Genomic DNA, 17,160 nt, shown 5'->3' with positions numbered 1-17,160 from the left:
TTCGTAGGGTATCTAATTATCTAACTACCAACCCCTACTGGAAACCACAGTAAAACTGTCTTGCGTTCCTTTAAAAGGTGGACACATGCGCTTTAACATTTTAAAAAGGTTTTTGCACTGAAAGCCTTTTCGCGATACTGCTTTCTTCCATGCAGGTATAGCACCCTGAACAGTCTAGATCTTTAGACTCTAGTTTCCAATCAATTTGATGCATTGTTAACTTCCTATAGCTAAGTTCGTAGTTTGTACTATACATAGAGATCGTTCATAATGCAAGCTTTCTATAAGTAAATTGTGACACTGTCTTCTTTGCAGCAGGTATAACAGCATGATCATACTCGATCTTTAGACCTCCGTTTCCAATTAATTCGATGCACTGGCAGGTTCGTATGGTTATGTTAGTAGTTTTCACAATAATGATTGTTCATCCTGAAAGCCTTCTAGATATTGTCTTCTTTGATGCAGGTATTACACCCCGAGCATTTTAGATCCTTAGTCCCTCGCTTCCGATAAGTATCGCTGCATTAACAACTTCCTATGGCTAAGTTTATCGCTTTTCTATAGAGATTGTTCACGACTTGATTGTTCTTACTGAAAGCTTTCTTTAGGTAAATTGTGATACTGCTGCTTTCAACGCAGATATAGCACCCCGAGCATTCTAGACCTCCGGATCCGCGTGTGCAATAAGTGGACAGCGGATTTCATGCGTTTGTGACAAAAATGAGCAGGTGTAATTTGAAACATTAAAAACATTGAACGAATTTAAAAATACTTGTATATTATTTTCAACATATTGAACATGTCAAGAGAGAAAATAAATTTCTATGTCACTCGGGTTTGTTGCGATTCAGGTAGACAAATTTTATTTAGCCTAAAGATTCGCTGTCTGGCAATAAGTTCTCTGCATTGGCAGCATCCTACGGGTACCTATCAGTTTCAGGTGAGTTAGGAGGACCTTGGACGATCGAGGATTAAATTACCCAAGATTCTGAGCCTAGGTCCTGCTGGAAAGCTGAAGAGTTCGGGTCCCGCGAGTTCCCCGGCCAGTTTCTCTGGAACATTGTAGGGCGGCGTGGATAGAGTCGGAGGAGAGCGAGCGAGTAGCGGAAACTGCGGAAAAACAAACGGAAAGCCGCGAGGTCGGAAAACATGTAGGCGGATGAAGAAGACTGGTGCGCGGCGAGAGGCCAAGGCTTGCTTGCATGGTGCAACGGACGCGTGTGTCGACGGGACATAATGAAACAAGAGCAAACGGGGGCCAAAGGAAGGAAGGAAGGCAGCAGGGAGGCAGGGAGAAGGTAGAAGGGTAAAAGGCAGGCCTTTGATGTTTTCACGTACAAAGTCGATGCGTTCTCGAGGTGGTCCCGACAGTGGGAGGCCACAATAGCCACACCGTAGTTCTACAAGGTGCTACGCGTTCACATCGTTCTCCATACTCAATTATCATATTGGGTCTGGGACTAGTTCCGTCTGCCCTCAGACCCCTCCCGTCGCGTCGCGTCGCGTCGTCCCGTTCGCCTCTAGGTCTCCTCAATTTTCTCTCGCGTTCTCTATCGCGCGCGTCAGGAACATCCCTAGCTGTTCCCCCTTGCCCTCTCGCGCCTCTCTTTTCTTCGGTTCCGTGTCTCTTTTCATCGTCGCCCGGACAGTGTATTTATCCTCTCTCCCTCTCGGCTCGGTTCACTGTTTCCCAGAGCCATTGTCGACCGCCTGCCAGCATAATGCATCTTAAACGGCGGCGCCTCAAAGATCGACGCCTCGTCGTGGCCTCTCGTCGGAATTCTTCAATATAAATTAGATTCTTGAATGGGGATTCTAGATCGGTGCCATGACCGGACGCTCGGCCGCTCGCTCGTGCGCCGATAGACCCGAGGGGGTTGCGGGACGGGGTTGCGGTGGGTTCCGTCCACAGTCGAAGACTCAAGTATGTATTTATTTATCTATGCGATCGAATATTGGAATACATTTTTCCCCCGGATGGCGGCGTCGCCGTCGCGACTCCTTCCTCCTCTGACGCGACGGTTCGAGTTGTTCCAGGAACCACTTCCGGACGATTTTTTCCCACGTCTCACATGCGGGGGATTAATCGGTCCGCGCGATCGATCCTGTCGCCAGCTTAGGCTCGTCACGGCCCGGTGAACTCCTCGTGTTATTTCGAACGAGGCTCGCTCGGTTTCCTGGAAGAAAGTGGCCACCGCCTACGTAGACACGAGCCTATGCTCTCCCAGCCGATCGATTCACCCTGAACGGAGTCGGTTCGCGTATACGGGCCGCGGCAGTGGCGGTGTGTCTCGTTTCCTCCCGTGGCGCACCACGCCACCGCCACGCCATGCTACGCCAACTGCTCTGATCCCGCTTCGACCGTCGTCATTGACGGCCCCGCGTAGGGACGTGTGCGAACCGCGCTCGCACGCAAACAAGCGCCCGCCTTAACGTCCGGCCGGCACGAGATCCATTCATTCGCGCCGAGGCGCCATCGCCGGCCGGAATCGATCCAGCGTAATCCGGTCTAGGATTCCGCGGCCCGATTAGAAATCAATTCGATAACGCGGTGTGAATGTACGGCTCGTTAGATTACAGCCCAAGTAGCCTCGGCAGATGGTATCTCGAGTGGGATCCGGGTACGATTTCAAAACTCGGTCGCGACACCGCGCCGGATCCGCGTGTTTGTTTACCGTGGCGCCGGCTGATCACATCTTTATCGTCGTATTATTTATAAACACCAGCACACGTTCCAGGTTCTCGTCACCGTCGCTACATGGATAAAAGAGCCATCGTCGAGAAGGGGCCGGCTGGAAGAGCGCCCGGGTGTGGAAATCGTTTTCGGAGCGACGCTGGGCACAAATTAGCGCTGCAGAAGCCTCGAAATGTTCCTGAGAGAGGTCTCGGTCTCTGAGAAAATCAAAATAGCTGATCCGAATAGCTGAATCTGAGTAGATTTCAAATCGTACGAGAATCATTAGAGTAGAAGACCCAAACACAAACCAAGATCCAATTCTACTTTGCCCAAGGCCCCAGCTAGCTATAACGCGCTACTGGTAGAAGATTATATCGAGTACTCTAGTAATTACCTTTTCTATCGTTATAAAGCCAAGTTACCGGGGTCATGTGAGAACATTAAACTGAAATTCCTCAAAACCGACGCTGCGTTTCGGGATACATCTTAGGGAGTTGCAACGCTGATAGTACGATTTGTAGCCAGCGTTGTTAGAGAAGCTATTTCGACACCCCGGCGCTCTCACAGTAAGTCGCACGGGTGGAACGAGTGTAGTACGAAGGAAAGAGGGGATAGACTTGTGCGCTCGCGCGCGTTTGCGAGAGACAAGCGTAGGTACAAAGCGGGACTAAGCGAGTGAAAGAAAGGAGGGACGGTCAGGGCAAGCTAGGGAGGCAAGGAGAGTACCGTGGCGCGTAGAGAAGCCCACACGAGTCTGGCCGGATACTCATACTTCCGGTCCTACACATGGCCGCGCGATGCGTTCTCCGGCTCTCTGTCTCTCCGTCCGGGACTCTCGTCTCCTCTCTCCGGCGTTCGCGCGACATTAGCGTGCGCGTACGGCTAGAACGTACGCGTACACACCACCGCGCCGCCACCGTCATCACCGCCGACACCCTTCTGCTTCCCCCTCCGTGTCGTGGCCACGCACAAAAGATACAAGCGAACGTCACACGCGACTTACGCCGGTGCCGTCCCGACGCATGCACGTACGAGCTGCCCGCGTCCGTTTGTGTGAGTCCCACTGACGTCACTGACGGGGCACCCTACGCACGCAAGTTTCGCGCGTCCGTGCGCTCACAACGAGACACACTAGCAAAGCCGAGCCGAGGCGAGCCGAGCCATTCACCAGCCGCTTCGCGTCTCCGACAACAACGCCCCGACGGCTTCTCAAACTTTACGTCCGTCCGTCGATCCCCTTTTCTCGAACCCGGTCCGTTCACCCGACCTCCTCTGATTCTCTCGCTCTCTCGCAGACTCTCTATAAACCCCCACGATCCCTGAAAATCCCGGGGAGAGCGAATTCACCCGCTGCCTCAAGAAGGAGACAAATTAACGGCCGGGGGTTTCCGTTCGTCGTCGGACGCATTTCGATGAGACAGATTTAGACGGGAGGAAAAAGTGGGTGTAGGGGATTACGTGGCCTGTTTACAGAGAGACCGGCGAGAAGCGGCGGCCAGGCGAGTGGCAACGCTCGGCTCGCGTCACGCTGAAAAGAGGGGCTCGAGAAGAACGCGCGAGCGCGACCGAACGGAATGGAAGGAGAAAGAGTCGAAGGAGAGACGGTAGGGGCGCGAGGGGCAGAGCAAGCAAGCGGCCACCAATTTGAGAATCGGCGACGACCCTGGGCACCGACGACTTCCGGTGGTTCCGTTGACCCCGTGCAAGTTCGTCGTTACAACCGCGCGGCGATTCGCCTCGCGCCGAAGACGTTCGTCGCGATCGTCTTTCCAGAACGGCGATCCTTCTCGTCCTTTGTTTCGCACAGCAACCAATCGAAAGTTTGAGCAATGGACGGTTCGGAAAAACACGTTTTCCTGGTTGTGATGCTAGTTGCGACGTTCTGAAGATTGGCGAAGATAGCGTCGAAAGGGCTGCGTGGCGAAGGCGGTAGTCTCAATGGCGAACGGTATCGCTGGTGACGGCCGCGACGGCGCTAGTTAGCGGATGCTAAAAACTACAGGATACGGGTGGACGCGAGCGGGGTGGCGAGACCCGGCCGTATTAGTCGCAGGAAGGGTGGCGACGAGGAAGAAAAGAGGAAGGAGTGGCAACGAAGAAGGCGACGAGCTGCGCACGCGCTCGCTACGTGTCCGCCACTTTATGAATGCACGCCGCAAACGTGCCCGTCGACGTACGTCGCGACGGTACATTCATACGGACCGTGAACGTAGCCAGCACCACCACCACCACCGCCACCGCCGTCGCGTAGTGCGTAGTAACCACTCACACTCGCCGGGCCACTGTCTACCTACTACGGACGGAGTCACTTATTGTTGGACCGTCGATCCGCTGCGCGAATCGTTAAAACGACGCACGGCGGGTTACTTGCTCGATTTAGCTGGCCAAAATTATGTCTGCTATTCGAGTTGCGCGGAACATGCCTGTCTGCTGTTTTCCGAGCCTGTTGGAACGATCTCAATTGATGCCTTCGGCGAACCTCGACTACGTCAAAGGAACTACAACCATACCTTGAATCGACTCATACTTCGTTTATTAAATTATGATCCGTCAGTAGTAACTCCTGGAAAGTTTAACGGAGAATAACTGTCAGGTTGTAGGTCTTGGAGTCATTACGTAAAACTTCCAAACAGGAGCTCCAATATGTGCATCAACTCATTTTTTAACCTACTTCGAGATTACCCACTTCGATTAGGGTGTATGTTGCTTTTTTTTTATTATTCGTGTTCCATGCTTAGTGCCAGCAAAAATATACGGTCCATAGAGCGCATCGTTATTCCGATAGCAACTACCCTCTTTATTTTTCTATGGCCACATCAATTGTAAAAACAAGTCACGAAATATTGGATATTCGGTGCAGATTCTATGGGTTTACAACAATAATAAAACGCGTAAAATATATAGTAACAATAGAGATTGTAGGACGCGTATCGGGCGTTGTTTGTTTGTCGCTTGTACAATACTTGGAATGCAAATCCGGTGAGCGCGTCCACGCCCGCGAGTATTGACGTAACAATAACTGCACGCGTTTACAGCTACGACTTGCATTAATTCGCAGCCTGTAATGCACCGGCCCTCCCACTCGCCGCTACGTCGCTCTGTTTCCCGGTTTCACACGTGCCCGGTGCAACGGACGAGGCGCTTTACCGGCTATACGTCGTGCAACAATAATTGCACTCATTGACATTTTTCTTCGGTTCATTCACCGAAGCTGGCCCGATGCAATGGCGAGCGGACGCGGCGACGTTGCCTCTATCTCCTCAATCCCTGCGAGACGCGCGCTGCTGATCCCGAAGTCACTGCCAAGGCGCGCTACACAATTGGCCACGGAAACCCTGACAAACCTCGTCGTGGTAGACATTTCGCGTATCTCGGACTTTTTACTTTGATGACTACACTGAGAAAAAAATCCCGTCGAAACAAAAAAAATATATGTTGATTCAATAAGATGTACTATTGAATAGTGCCAATATCATATGGACTTATTTTAATATTTAATGCTATTGAATTTCAATAGCAAAACTCATTTCCGCCAATCATATAGCGAATAGCTTGATATCAATGTTTTCAAAAAAATAAGATATGGCCTCAAACCAATTCCAGTATAAATCAATACATTTCTCAAATATTTTTGTAACAACATATCTGATTGAAGGAAAAAGAGAAATATTACGAATAATAATGTACGGTATTGCATCGAATAATATTTTCAATCATTTCATGATAGACAATTCAAATACATCACGATTTGCTTCTAAATTTCATACTATTGAAAAGAATACATTGATATTCATGGAAGTAAAAAAATTACAATAACACGCGTGTTATTGAAGTAACTACTTTTTTTTTCTCGGTGTAGACAGCGGATTTTTATGCAAGATAATAATTTTCCACCTGAATTGCAACAAACCGGAGTGAAGTAGAAATATATTTTCTCTCGTAATATGTGTGTTCAATGGTTTGAAAATAATATAACAGTATTTTTAAATTCGTCTAATGTTTTAAATTAAACCCACTCATTTTTGGCGATGATCTACATCTACTCAATAGTTGTCACGTTGCTGTCAGTTGCTGAAAAGAATCTTTAGGTGATTATCGCTAACCAAGTCTGTCAGGTGGATCTGTCTTGAATGATATGCTACCAAAGTTTACAACTGTTTAGACAGGAAGATGACAAATGCTCATGAACGTTGTGCAGGGGTGATCTAGAAAATAAAATCAGAACGTGTTTACTCTATCAAGGATTCCATCAGTGTCTGAATAGAGACCTTTACCGAATAGACAAAGTCCTCGTCGAGTTTGCCTGAACTCTTGTGCATCATAAACGCCGCTCGTCGCAGAAGGAAGTAGAGAACTCCGATATCTGAATAAACGAGAAAGATTTCGGGACGCGCGTTAGCAAATTATCGCGGCGGCGTGAATCGCGTCAAGTGCTCAAATTAGAACGTAAATAATGTAATTAGATTGCGGAGCGTCGGTGCTCGTCGCGTACGCAATCAAGCGTGCCGACTCGGTTTCGAGGTGACGGGAAGCAATTTGGCGAACCGAGGGATTAAAAAGGGTAATCAGGGATCGATCATCCATCATCGGGCGGCATTGTTCCTCGCGCCGACAGAGCCGAAAGAAGGCATGGCGCACTGGCGTATGCAATCAGAGGGAAACACCCCCTCGGGGCCAGAATCTCCTCGGTCTTTTTCCAGCTCGTGCACGAGTCTCTCGGTCGCGAACGCGGCCGCTCGTGCTACGAACGATAATTGCGCTCACGCAACTCGACTCATTGACGCCCTTCTTTTCCAATCCTACCCCCGGCTTCACGCCGGTCCATTCACAGGATTCGCGAGGCGGGAGCGAGCGCGAAAACGACTCGCCGAGCAAGAGAGCGCAAAACAGCGCGTTACCGCGAAGATATCTATTTGTGCATGCCGACGTTACCGCGAGGACGCAGCGTGAGCTGCGCGCTGGTGGGATGCAGCAAGAAGAGGGAAAGGATCCCAGAAGTCGCATGGAGGAAAGGACGCCTCGCATAAATATGTGTAGAGGCTGGAATGTCAGAAGAGGAGCGGCGCGGGAGGAGGAATTTCCTGTTGTGAACGTCTTGGGATGCATCTGCTGCTGCCTCTTAAGCCCGAGCCACGCGTGCGAGTACCAATTAAGGCGCCACGAGTCGTCGTGATTGGCCCCTCGTGTGCAACCTATCTCTCTCCCTCCCCCTCCCCTCCCACCTCCTCTCTCTCTTTTTCCGTCTCTGTTTCTGGGGCTGCCCCCGAAAAACCAGCAGCGTCTCTCTGATAACGTGGCTCCAGTTTCGAAGCATCCGCCATCGTTTCGTAATCCGCGGACAACTCCGTCTTCGGCATTGGTTCCCGCTTCCTCTTTATCTGACCCCGGCGACTCCATCCACCATCCTGGATCCGGAGACAGTGGTGCTCCTCTCGGTGGCCATTTATAGATTTCGGCGCTGCTTCGTCCCTGTTCTCACTGGCAAACAAACGCTCCGCGACTCTGCTTTTCGAAAGATGAGACCCGAGATACGATCGCGATCGATGTTCACTTTTCTAACCTGTTTGTTACGCGCTAGGCACGATTCGAGTGGGCAATTACTATCTTACCGAAAGCATGCTTGATTCCGTTCTTATTTCTTGTGAAGTAGATAGCGGGCTGCGTATGTTCAAGCTGTCACAAACACGTGAACGTTTGACTTGTATTCTTCGGTTTCTAATGGTAATCTCGTATTCCAAACAAATACATCGAATAATCGCAAAGATAGAAGATAATAAGAGTTTTACAGTATATAAGACAAAACAAACGTTTGAATAATCACTTGAACAGCGAATGAGGAATTAGAAGGATCATTTTCATACGTTCAGAAAAGTCGCATTTACTTTGTGATTGTTATAGTTTTTCTTATTCGATAAATCACTCCTTCGACTTGGCGTATTATTAGCCTAAAGTGATGATCATTGTCTTAATTGAGGGGGACTATTCGTTCGAGAAGCGGACTATTGTTAGAATCCAGGTTGAAACGAACACAGACCTCTTTAAACCTTCGGAGACTATAATATTTTGATTACATGTGGTCAAATTATTAGACACGACACGCCTTCATATCTTATCATTTACTTTTTACAATTTGAACGTAGTTATGGAAAACATCAAGAAGTCTGAATCGCCAACAGATTACGGTAGCATCCCCAAGGCTGCCCCACGGCATCCCTAAATCTGAGACCGTCGCCCTCGAAGGGTTAAACTACTGCGGTTGCAACTTTATGGAGATTGGACGGTGCAGAATCCAGACGACTAGGTCCATTTGTAACTTGAACTCGAAAATCGCGATGACTAGACTGCGGATCTTTATGGAAAATAACTTCTTACCTGACTTGCAACAGACTGGAGTGAAATAGATATTTGTTTTCTTTCTTATTATGTTTACTAGGTGGGAAATAATAGAATAGTATGCTTAAATTTTTCTAATATTCTTACCATTTTAAACTACACCTACTCGTTCTTGAATTCTAGTCTCCCTGTAGCGATTTTCGGAAAGCTTCTATAGTTTGTGATTCGTTTTGGCGGCTAACAAGGCAACGGAAGAAATCGGTTGGTCTCGTGATAAGGAGTCAAACGGTGGAAAGCATATCACGGGGACAACAAATAAGCAGTCGTATCCAGCGCTGTAGTTATGGGGAGAAACGACCAATGTCCCATTTACCGGGAATAGCTGCCGCTGTTCACCCGCGCGACACGCGAGTGCCAGCTAGCCGACAGACAGACAGTCAGACAGACGGACGGACAGACAGACATCGCCGGCCGAGAAATATCGCGCGGCAGTCCGCCACGAAATCCGAGATAGCGGGCATTCGTCTTCCCTTTTGGCCGCGGATGGGTGTCGTTGTTGCCTTAAGTGCCCCGGTGCGTCAGGTGGAAGGACTCTGGAACGGTAAAGGGGAGGAGAGAGCCAACGAGAGAAGAAAAGAGGGAGGACGAGAGAGACGGCTCTCGCGCGCAGTGATTCATCGGGCGAATCTCTCTCCATTCGTCGTCACACGTCCCGCGGATAAATCTTTCCTTCTGGCCCCGCATCGTCCGCGGATACGAGCATTTTCTCCGGCTTCTTTGACGAGACGTTCCTTTCCGGGAAAGGGAGAGGACGCCGCGCCGCGGCACCGTCCTCTCCCGTCATCGGGATCTCGAGATTGCTGGCCCCGAGCAAACGAGAACCCGATTTCCTTATCCAGCGGATCGGTCGATCGGTAATTAACAATACGTGGTGGAACGGTCTCCAGAGGTGTTCGAGGATGCCAGGGCGAAGAGGCGAGGGAGGCGTTCAGTTCACGCGCGCATTCCGACACGTTTCCGTGTCTCTGTTTGTGGGTTAGGTGCGCCTCCGCTCGCGCTATGGCGTCACGCACCCGACGTTTCTTTCCGAGGAACTCGGGGCTAATATATTTTTCGGAATACGTTTCAGGACCATAGAAATTAGTTCTATGGCTTTCGAACGATTTTTACACTAGGACTGCCAGGAGGGTCAAAACTTCAGATTATAAAAAATATGAAAGTATTTTGATTCCACATTTCTAGCAATTTTGCGTGTGGTTTACGAGTAGACAGCGGATCTTTATGCAAAATAAATGAAATAGATATTTATTTTCTTTCTTAATATGTTTAGTAAGTTGACAATAATATAATAATGTTTTAAAATTGTTCTAATGTTTTCACTGTTTTAAATTACACCTACCCATTGTGTCATAAATGGATAAAGATCCGCTGTTTATTTATGAGGTATTGTCAAGGGGCGATGAAAAATTCTCAATATATTATCATAAAATACTTCTTTCAACAAACACCAAGTAGCAACATCAGCTGAGCACTGGTCACTCAAAAATAACCCACGAATACAGTAAAATAGAACAACAAAGACCGAAATATTATGTAACGCCAGATACTTCACAGAATCACATGAGAAAGACAAAAGAGTACTTCAAAGAATTGAGTAAGACCGATACCGTTACTAATGATGATCTCGAGGTCGATGTGGCGACAAACAACGATGAGGAAGAAGGAAAAGAAACGTATTAATGCAATTGATTTAGAAGATTGATTTATTTATACGCATCCTCTAATGAAAGTCAATTGAAATCCAAATACATAAATACATTTTTGTCATTTGTATAATAAAATGAAATTCAATGACTTGAACCGTTTGGTAGTTCTCGTGTTGAAATTCTCGAGAATATTTACGTAATTGGTTCTTCTTTGTGGATTCCGTTGTAATCTCTTTTTAGCAATGCAACGAAACTATCATTGGTTTAATAAATTCGAAAGACTCCGCTTTCAACCTAGCCGGGCGTTATTATCCAATAGAGTCATCAAGCATACAGTTCAGGGTGTTGGTGAATTTTAGGGCCAATGAAAATGCAGAATAAAGATAGTAGTTCCCAAGGAAATTTAGCGGTGCTGGGTAATAAAATCGTATTCGAAGCGGACCAGGAATCAAGAAACGAAAGCGGAACACGCGAAGTTATACTTTACGGTGCAACATTGTTTATCAGTATGCAAATCGTACGGTTGGAGCTGGGATCGGTGGTATTATCGTTTCGAGATCATTCGCTGCAATCGTAAATTATGTAGGAACCTCCGGTTCGGGTCGGGCGTGGGCTGAACGCGCGCGGCCCGGTCACCCGTGACGACAAAGTTGCGACTTTCAATTTCATCTCCGGGGCCAATCTTTATCCCGGGCGTATCGCGTGCCAGATTCGAGCATCGCGACCGAGTTTCTGCTTCCGCCTTGGTGAACGGCCACCTATACGCCTTGGGGAAAAAATAAACCGGCAGCTGAGTCGACGGAAGATAAACTGGCCGAGGGTGCGTGCTCGCGCTTTCCGCTTCGGAGTCGTCGCCGTCGACGAGCACCGAATAATCGACGCGATTAATAATCGAAACGAGCTCCCTCGGCGTGTTTCATTTGCATCCACGAGAGAGCCCGTTCCTGTGAGAAACAATCGCCGACGTCGTTATTTATAAACGTTATCGTTCCTCCGGATCGGCTGGCCGCCGTTCGACTATCATTTCATTGATAGATTTCGAACTCGCAGGAATGCAATTACGCGAAACCGGTATAATGTTTCTTCAGGTGACGAGCAGGGATGGGGCCCAACGCCGGAGCAGACAATCGCAGGGCCCCGGGAAACGGAGCAGCGGGGCCGCGATCGAATAAATTCGAAGGCTTATCTAGCCGAGACATTTACGATTCTCATCCGGTTATTACCACGCTTATATTAGCTTGACGAGTTGTCGTTGTTGTTGTTGTATGCGTCAAATCTTGTAATCGAATTTTAAACCACTTCCCGATGAGCCGGAAACTTGCAATTTTAAACATAGCTCAGAACTGGATGACAATGCAATATTAAAAAACAAATTTTTAAAAGAACTACGCGTCTAGGAGAAAAAAAATTTTAATATTAACCGTCACAACTCGCCGCACGACGCTCAGTAGTACATCATCGCGTTCAGCGATCCCCACTCCGCGCGCCAGCGCTTCCTACTCCACTACGTGTTCTCAATCCGACTCATCCCCACTCCACTGACCCACTTCGCACCGAAGGTGCTCCGTGTGGTTGTGATCCCCTCATTCTATCTAATGTATTTCAATATCTTGCGTTTCTATATCTTACTTAAAAAAGACTAAAAAGTAGAAAATAAAAAAATATTTAAGAAGAACTTTTTAATATAAGCGTGGTTTTTAAAAAGTTGTTTTTTATATATTTTTGTATACACGATCTCCTTACGAGGGACTCCACGAACTTCTATTTACCTCGATGAAAATTGTGTCTTGTGACATGACGCTTTTAAAGATACTATACGACCAATTGCTCAGAGAGCTTCGTTGCATGAAGTAATAAAACAGCTTTCTTGAGAAGAAGTATTGATTGTTGAAACAACTTTTACGTGACTATTATAATTAGATTTACATAACATCGTTCATGTAGTATACATCAATTTCAAATAGATTATGCTATACTATTCTAATGTGTTTCCGGCGTCGTTCCGATTAATTTGATAGAATTTGCAGCGAACACGCATATTTCGAAGGTATCGAATCAGAATATAGAAATTAGGCTGCTTTGACCCGTTACAGGCGGCTCAAGGGCTTGCGAGGGATCTCTCGATTTGTCGCAAAGCGGCCATGAATTCCGCATTATGTATTTCGAAATTCTGCATGCGCCGGTGACTGAGGATTCAAATTAGCTGGCCGGGTACCGGGCGCATTCCAAGTGCAAGGAATGAAACAGAGGGTTCCACGAGTGGTGATAGAATACCATCAAGTGAAACTCGGTTATTTAATCCCATCCCTAGGAATGAAATACGGCGTCCCGTGAGGTCTGCATGAAATCGGTTCTTTAACACGGAACACGTCGCGACCGTCGCTACGCCAGTGACCTTAATAACTCCGCTACGTTCCTCGCGTACCTCGGTTATGACGATAGACAAGGTCTGCCGTCTAGCAGCCAGTGCGCATCAAATATCCACGTACATACTTCTCTCCGCGGGCTGTCTCTGTTTATCGGACGCGTACACACATACACACAGAGGCACGCACACGCGCCTCCCCGCATGCGCCCCTTTCTCTCTTTCCCTTTTACACGCGGCATCTATCTCTCCGGATCTTTCCTCCTCGTGTCTCTCCGCTGTACAAGTATGTACACCTTACGGTCGTTCACACGAGCGCGACCGATGGAATGCACGCCGCGGCGTGTGTACACACACGCGTGCGCCTCCGTGCCGAGGAACCGTTAATGAATGTTGCAGTTCTTAGACCGCCCGTGCGCGTCTCGTCCCGGCGCGGCGCGGAGCGGAGCGGCGAGAACGAACGGAACAGGACGAGAGAAGCCCCGAACCTTCCTGCGATCCTTCACCGACGAAATTGGGAGAAACGAGCGCGAGCGTGCACGCGCAGACCCGCTTCACTCGCCGCGAATACAAATCGCGACTCCGGCGGTCCTCCGACCTGAAATTTCAAGATTTCACGTCGTTCATTTGAATACGCGCCCGTGGAAGGGCCGCCGAAAAATGTACAGTCACTTCTGTCTTCGAGGAAACACGCTGTTCAGCTGAATTTGGCACATCGGAAAATTTCTTGAGTTCCACGAAGCGCAGAGTTGTTGAGTTCCTCCGCTGACGCTAATCTCTTTCGCTGACGCCAATCTCTCGTTTTTGATCGGCTTCAGAAACTAATTTGTCTCCTGAATTGTTCGAGCACGCTAGACTTTGTTAGGATTTGAAGTAATTACTTTGATCGATTTTAATTTCTCAGTTGTAGGTTACTTGACTCAATTATTTTGAATGTGTTTTGAACATGTTTGAGAGTTTTCATCAGTAATACAATTGAAGACCAGAATTAAAAATTGGATGTAGAGCCTGAAACTTGTAAGATTGTCTTGTAATCAATCCTGTAACCACCTCGAAGCTTGTCTAACCAATTGACAGGGAACTTTCAGCCTTATTTCATCGTATTGGCGTCGGAACCTTCTTTGCAAAATCGACAATTTTCTAAAAAATGGCACTTGCAGCCTTTTCCAATTCCAGTCTTCAATTTTTGTCACATTTTTCGACATTTTCACGTTCTGTGAGAAACCCTACCGAGATTTTGTTCACTCTACGGACTTTGATACGATACAATGAGACCCCTCGAAGCACTCCTGAGCTGATAAGAACGCTTCCGGTCGGCGTTTCCGCTATAGCTCCAGAAAGATGATCGTTCTTCTCGCTATCGATCGGTATAGATACATGTCCCGAGTGGTTGTTTCGGAGTATCAGGATGCAAGACGGTGCGTAGCGTGGCAGGGCATCATAATTGTAGATTCCACGAGTCAGCTTTCTCATTTCGCCCGTGTGCACAGGCTACGGTACCACCCACGACGTCGTGCCCCTGTTCCATGAAGGAAAGGAAACGTTGATCCTCGCCAGTGCGGTGTAACATCTACGAGATCGCCGCGACTCTTTTACTCGGTAAGAAAAACTAGACGAAAGCTGTGAGGAGATCGCGTTTCGGCAAAGTCCTGAGAGCGAGAAAGAGAGGGAGAGAGAGAGAGAGAAAGAGAGAAAAGAGCATAAGCGCGAGAGAGTTCGGCCCTTCGGCGACGAAGCTTTCCCACACGGCCCCTAACCTTTTTCCCTCCGGCCAGAAAACCGATAACCGGTTTTTCTCTCAATTTCATCGACAATATTTACGAGCCCCGTCTCCGTTCCCCCCTTCGGGTTTCTGTGAAAAACACATGACATCGGTATGCGTTCGTCACTCGAGTAAACACTTGTATCTAATCAATGGTCGGTCGGTTGGTCAGCTTGCGACAGAACTACCGCTTGCCTTCTCCCTCTTTCCCTCTCGCTCGGTCTCTTACTCTTTCGCCGCCTAGGGTCATTCATCGCACGAAAGTTCTCCTGATTTGTGGGAAGCAACAAAGAGGAACGGTAGTAGCGGTTATTCGAAAAATTCTCTCGGCCAGAAATTCAGTTTCTCGCGTGTCGCGGGACACGTCGGAGCACAGCAGGCCTCGACGCAGCGCGCCGACGGTGGCAGGCGAGAGAGAACCACCACGGTCGGTACGTGGTTACAGGTCTGTTTGGCGGTGAGCGGTGGCGGTCCACTTCTGAGAACTAACGGGTCTGTTTCGTCCCCTCTTTCGATCTCCGTCTCTCTTTCTCTTTCCGTCTTTCTTTCTTGTTCGTTCCTTCATCCCACCCTTCGTCCAACTCTCTCTCTACCACCCGCGGCAACGCGTCGCAACGCGCGCGTATACACACAGCGCAGCGACAAGCATACGAAGAAAGAGCGGGAACGTTTGTGTGCGTGCGGAGAGGCTGATCGTGTGGGTGCGTGCATTGCGCCTGCGTGAGTGCGTGTAGCGTTCAGCCAGCGAGAGCGCGCACACCGTGCTGGTTGCCGCCGCTGCTTGGTGCGCAGCGCGCGTCTGCGCATCGCTGTGAGCGTGACGCGCCACCGTTCACTCTCAGTGTGGTGCGAGACGTACCGTGGTGCGGTTGTCGTCATTATCCGTCTCTGCTTTGGGAAGCGTGTGGACTGCCGACCGACCGACCGACCGAGAGAGAGAGAGAGAGATAGAAAGAGAGCGGGAAGAACCCCTCTTACCGCTGTTCCCCCCAGTGTCTGATCATTTGCCACGAGCGTAGCGAGGAACGCGTGTGCGCGAGTGAGTCCGCCACGAAATCGAATAACAAACGTCCGCGTGCTTGTTGCTGCGCGGTTCGTGTCAAGGGCGGGACACACGACGTATATCCAGCGAGTTGGTGTTGTTTGTATTCGAGGTTGTTCGGCTCGCAAACCAGCGACACAAAAAAAAAAAAAATGGAGTACGGAGAGGAGTGTGCGACGACACGGCGGATACACACGACGAACACGCGCGAACGGAGAGAGATATGGTCGCGGCGCGGTGCGACCGAGCAAGCACGTGGCCGAAGCAACAATTTTCGGAGCAACCAGTGCGACACTGCCGCCGAAGCCGAAGCAGAGACCAGGAGCGCAACGAAGGAACGGCGGGTTCGCAGCGTTGGAAACACGCGCACCCGCGATGGCGCGGAACCCTCGGCCGGAAACTGCCGCGCCGGTCTTGCTGCTCGCGCGTCTTGTGCTACTCTCTCGACCCGCACAAGCGCGCGCTCCTCGACGGTTACGATTTTCTGGGCGACACGTAAGAACCGAGGGAAACCAGCCACCGGATACGGTGCGAAGCGATTACGCGAATCGAGAACCCTGGAGGTGACCGACAGAAGGCTGCTCTTCGGAGCGGCCCGGTGCAACTGTACGGGAAAGAAGCGCAGAAATTGGAGCCAGGAACGACAGAGAGAGAGAGAGAGAAAGAGGAGAGATAGGCCGAGAGAGAGAGAGAGAGAGAGAGAGAGAGAGAGAGAGAGGGGAAGACAGAGTGAGTGAGAAAGAAGCGATGAAGAAGAACGAGAGGCGTGTACACGCCCCCTAAAAACGCATTAAAGGAGTAACGACGAGCAGCGTAGCTTTAACCGGTAATTGGACCATTCTTTTTGCCATTGAGGTAGTAATGGCCCTTGTAGCGTGGTCACGCTACACTACGGTGCGCCATAGTACTATAGAGACTTCCGGCCCGTCGCAGGAAGTGAGACACACGTGTTCAGGCGTGTGTGTTCCCATAATACGGGCCCCGGCTCCTCCTCTACAGTGCGCTACAAGTTCGATGGCCCATACGGGAAGCAAGCGAGCGACGCAACCCAAGGCACGCCACGCATACACGTGCGTCAGTGCACACGTAGACGACACACGGACGCACGCGTACGCGCGCTCTCGCGCTCGCGCCCGCGCGCGCAGGATATATTACCGTTCGTTCGGGGAAACGTGAACAGAGGAATTGTGTTGGAAACGTCAACGATCGAACGAACGAACCTCGGCTATTAAGCTGCTACATCCTCGTCTGCGATCGTCGAGAGAACACCGCAAA

At 49.3% G+C, this 17,160-nt stretch overlaps 1 protein-coding gene across 4 annotated transcripts in view; it reads left to right on the top strand.

Annotated features, from left to right (window-relative positions):
- The window catches only part of LOC143211764 (serine/threonine-protein phosphatase 4 regulatory subunit 1), a 273,852-nt gene that overhangs the window by 189,686 nt on the left and 67,006 nt on the right, over positions 1-17,160 (top strand). Inside the window, exon 2 of one of the 4 annotated variants that reach the window (XM_076429718.1) lies at positions 1-17,160. This exon is cut by the window's left edge and continues 37,428 nt beyond it. The exons of the other annotated variants lie outside the window; for them this stretch is intronic. The gene's annotated coding sequence lies outside the window, so the exon portion shown is untranslated. 4 annotated transcript variants of the gene reach the window in all.

This window comes from Lasioglossum baleicum, chromosome 9 (assembly GCF_051020765.1).
Source record: "Lasioglossum baleicum chromosome 9, iyLasBale1, whole genome shotgun sequence".
Taxonomy (NCBI): domain Eukaryota; kingdom Metazoa; phylum Arthropoda; class Insecta; order Hymenoptera; family Halictidae; genus Lasioglossum; species Lasioglossum baleicum.
The sequence above is the reverse complement of the archived record's forward strand: the minus strand, read 5'-3'. Positions and strand labels throughout refer to the sequence as shown.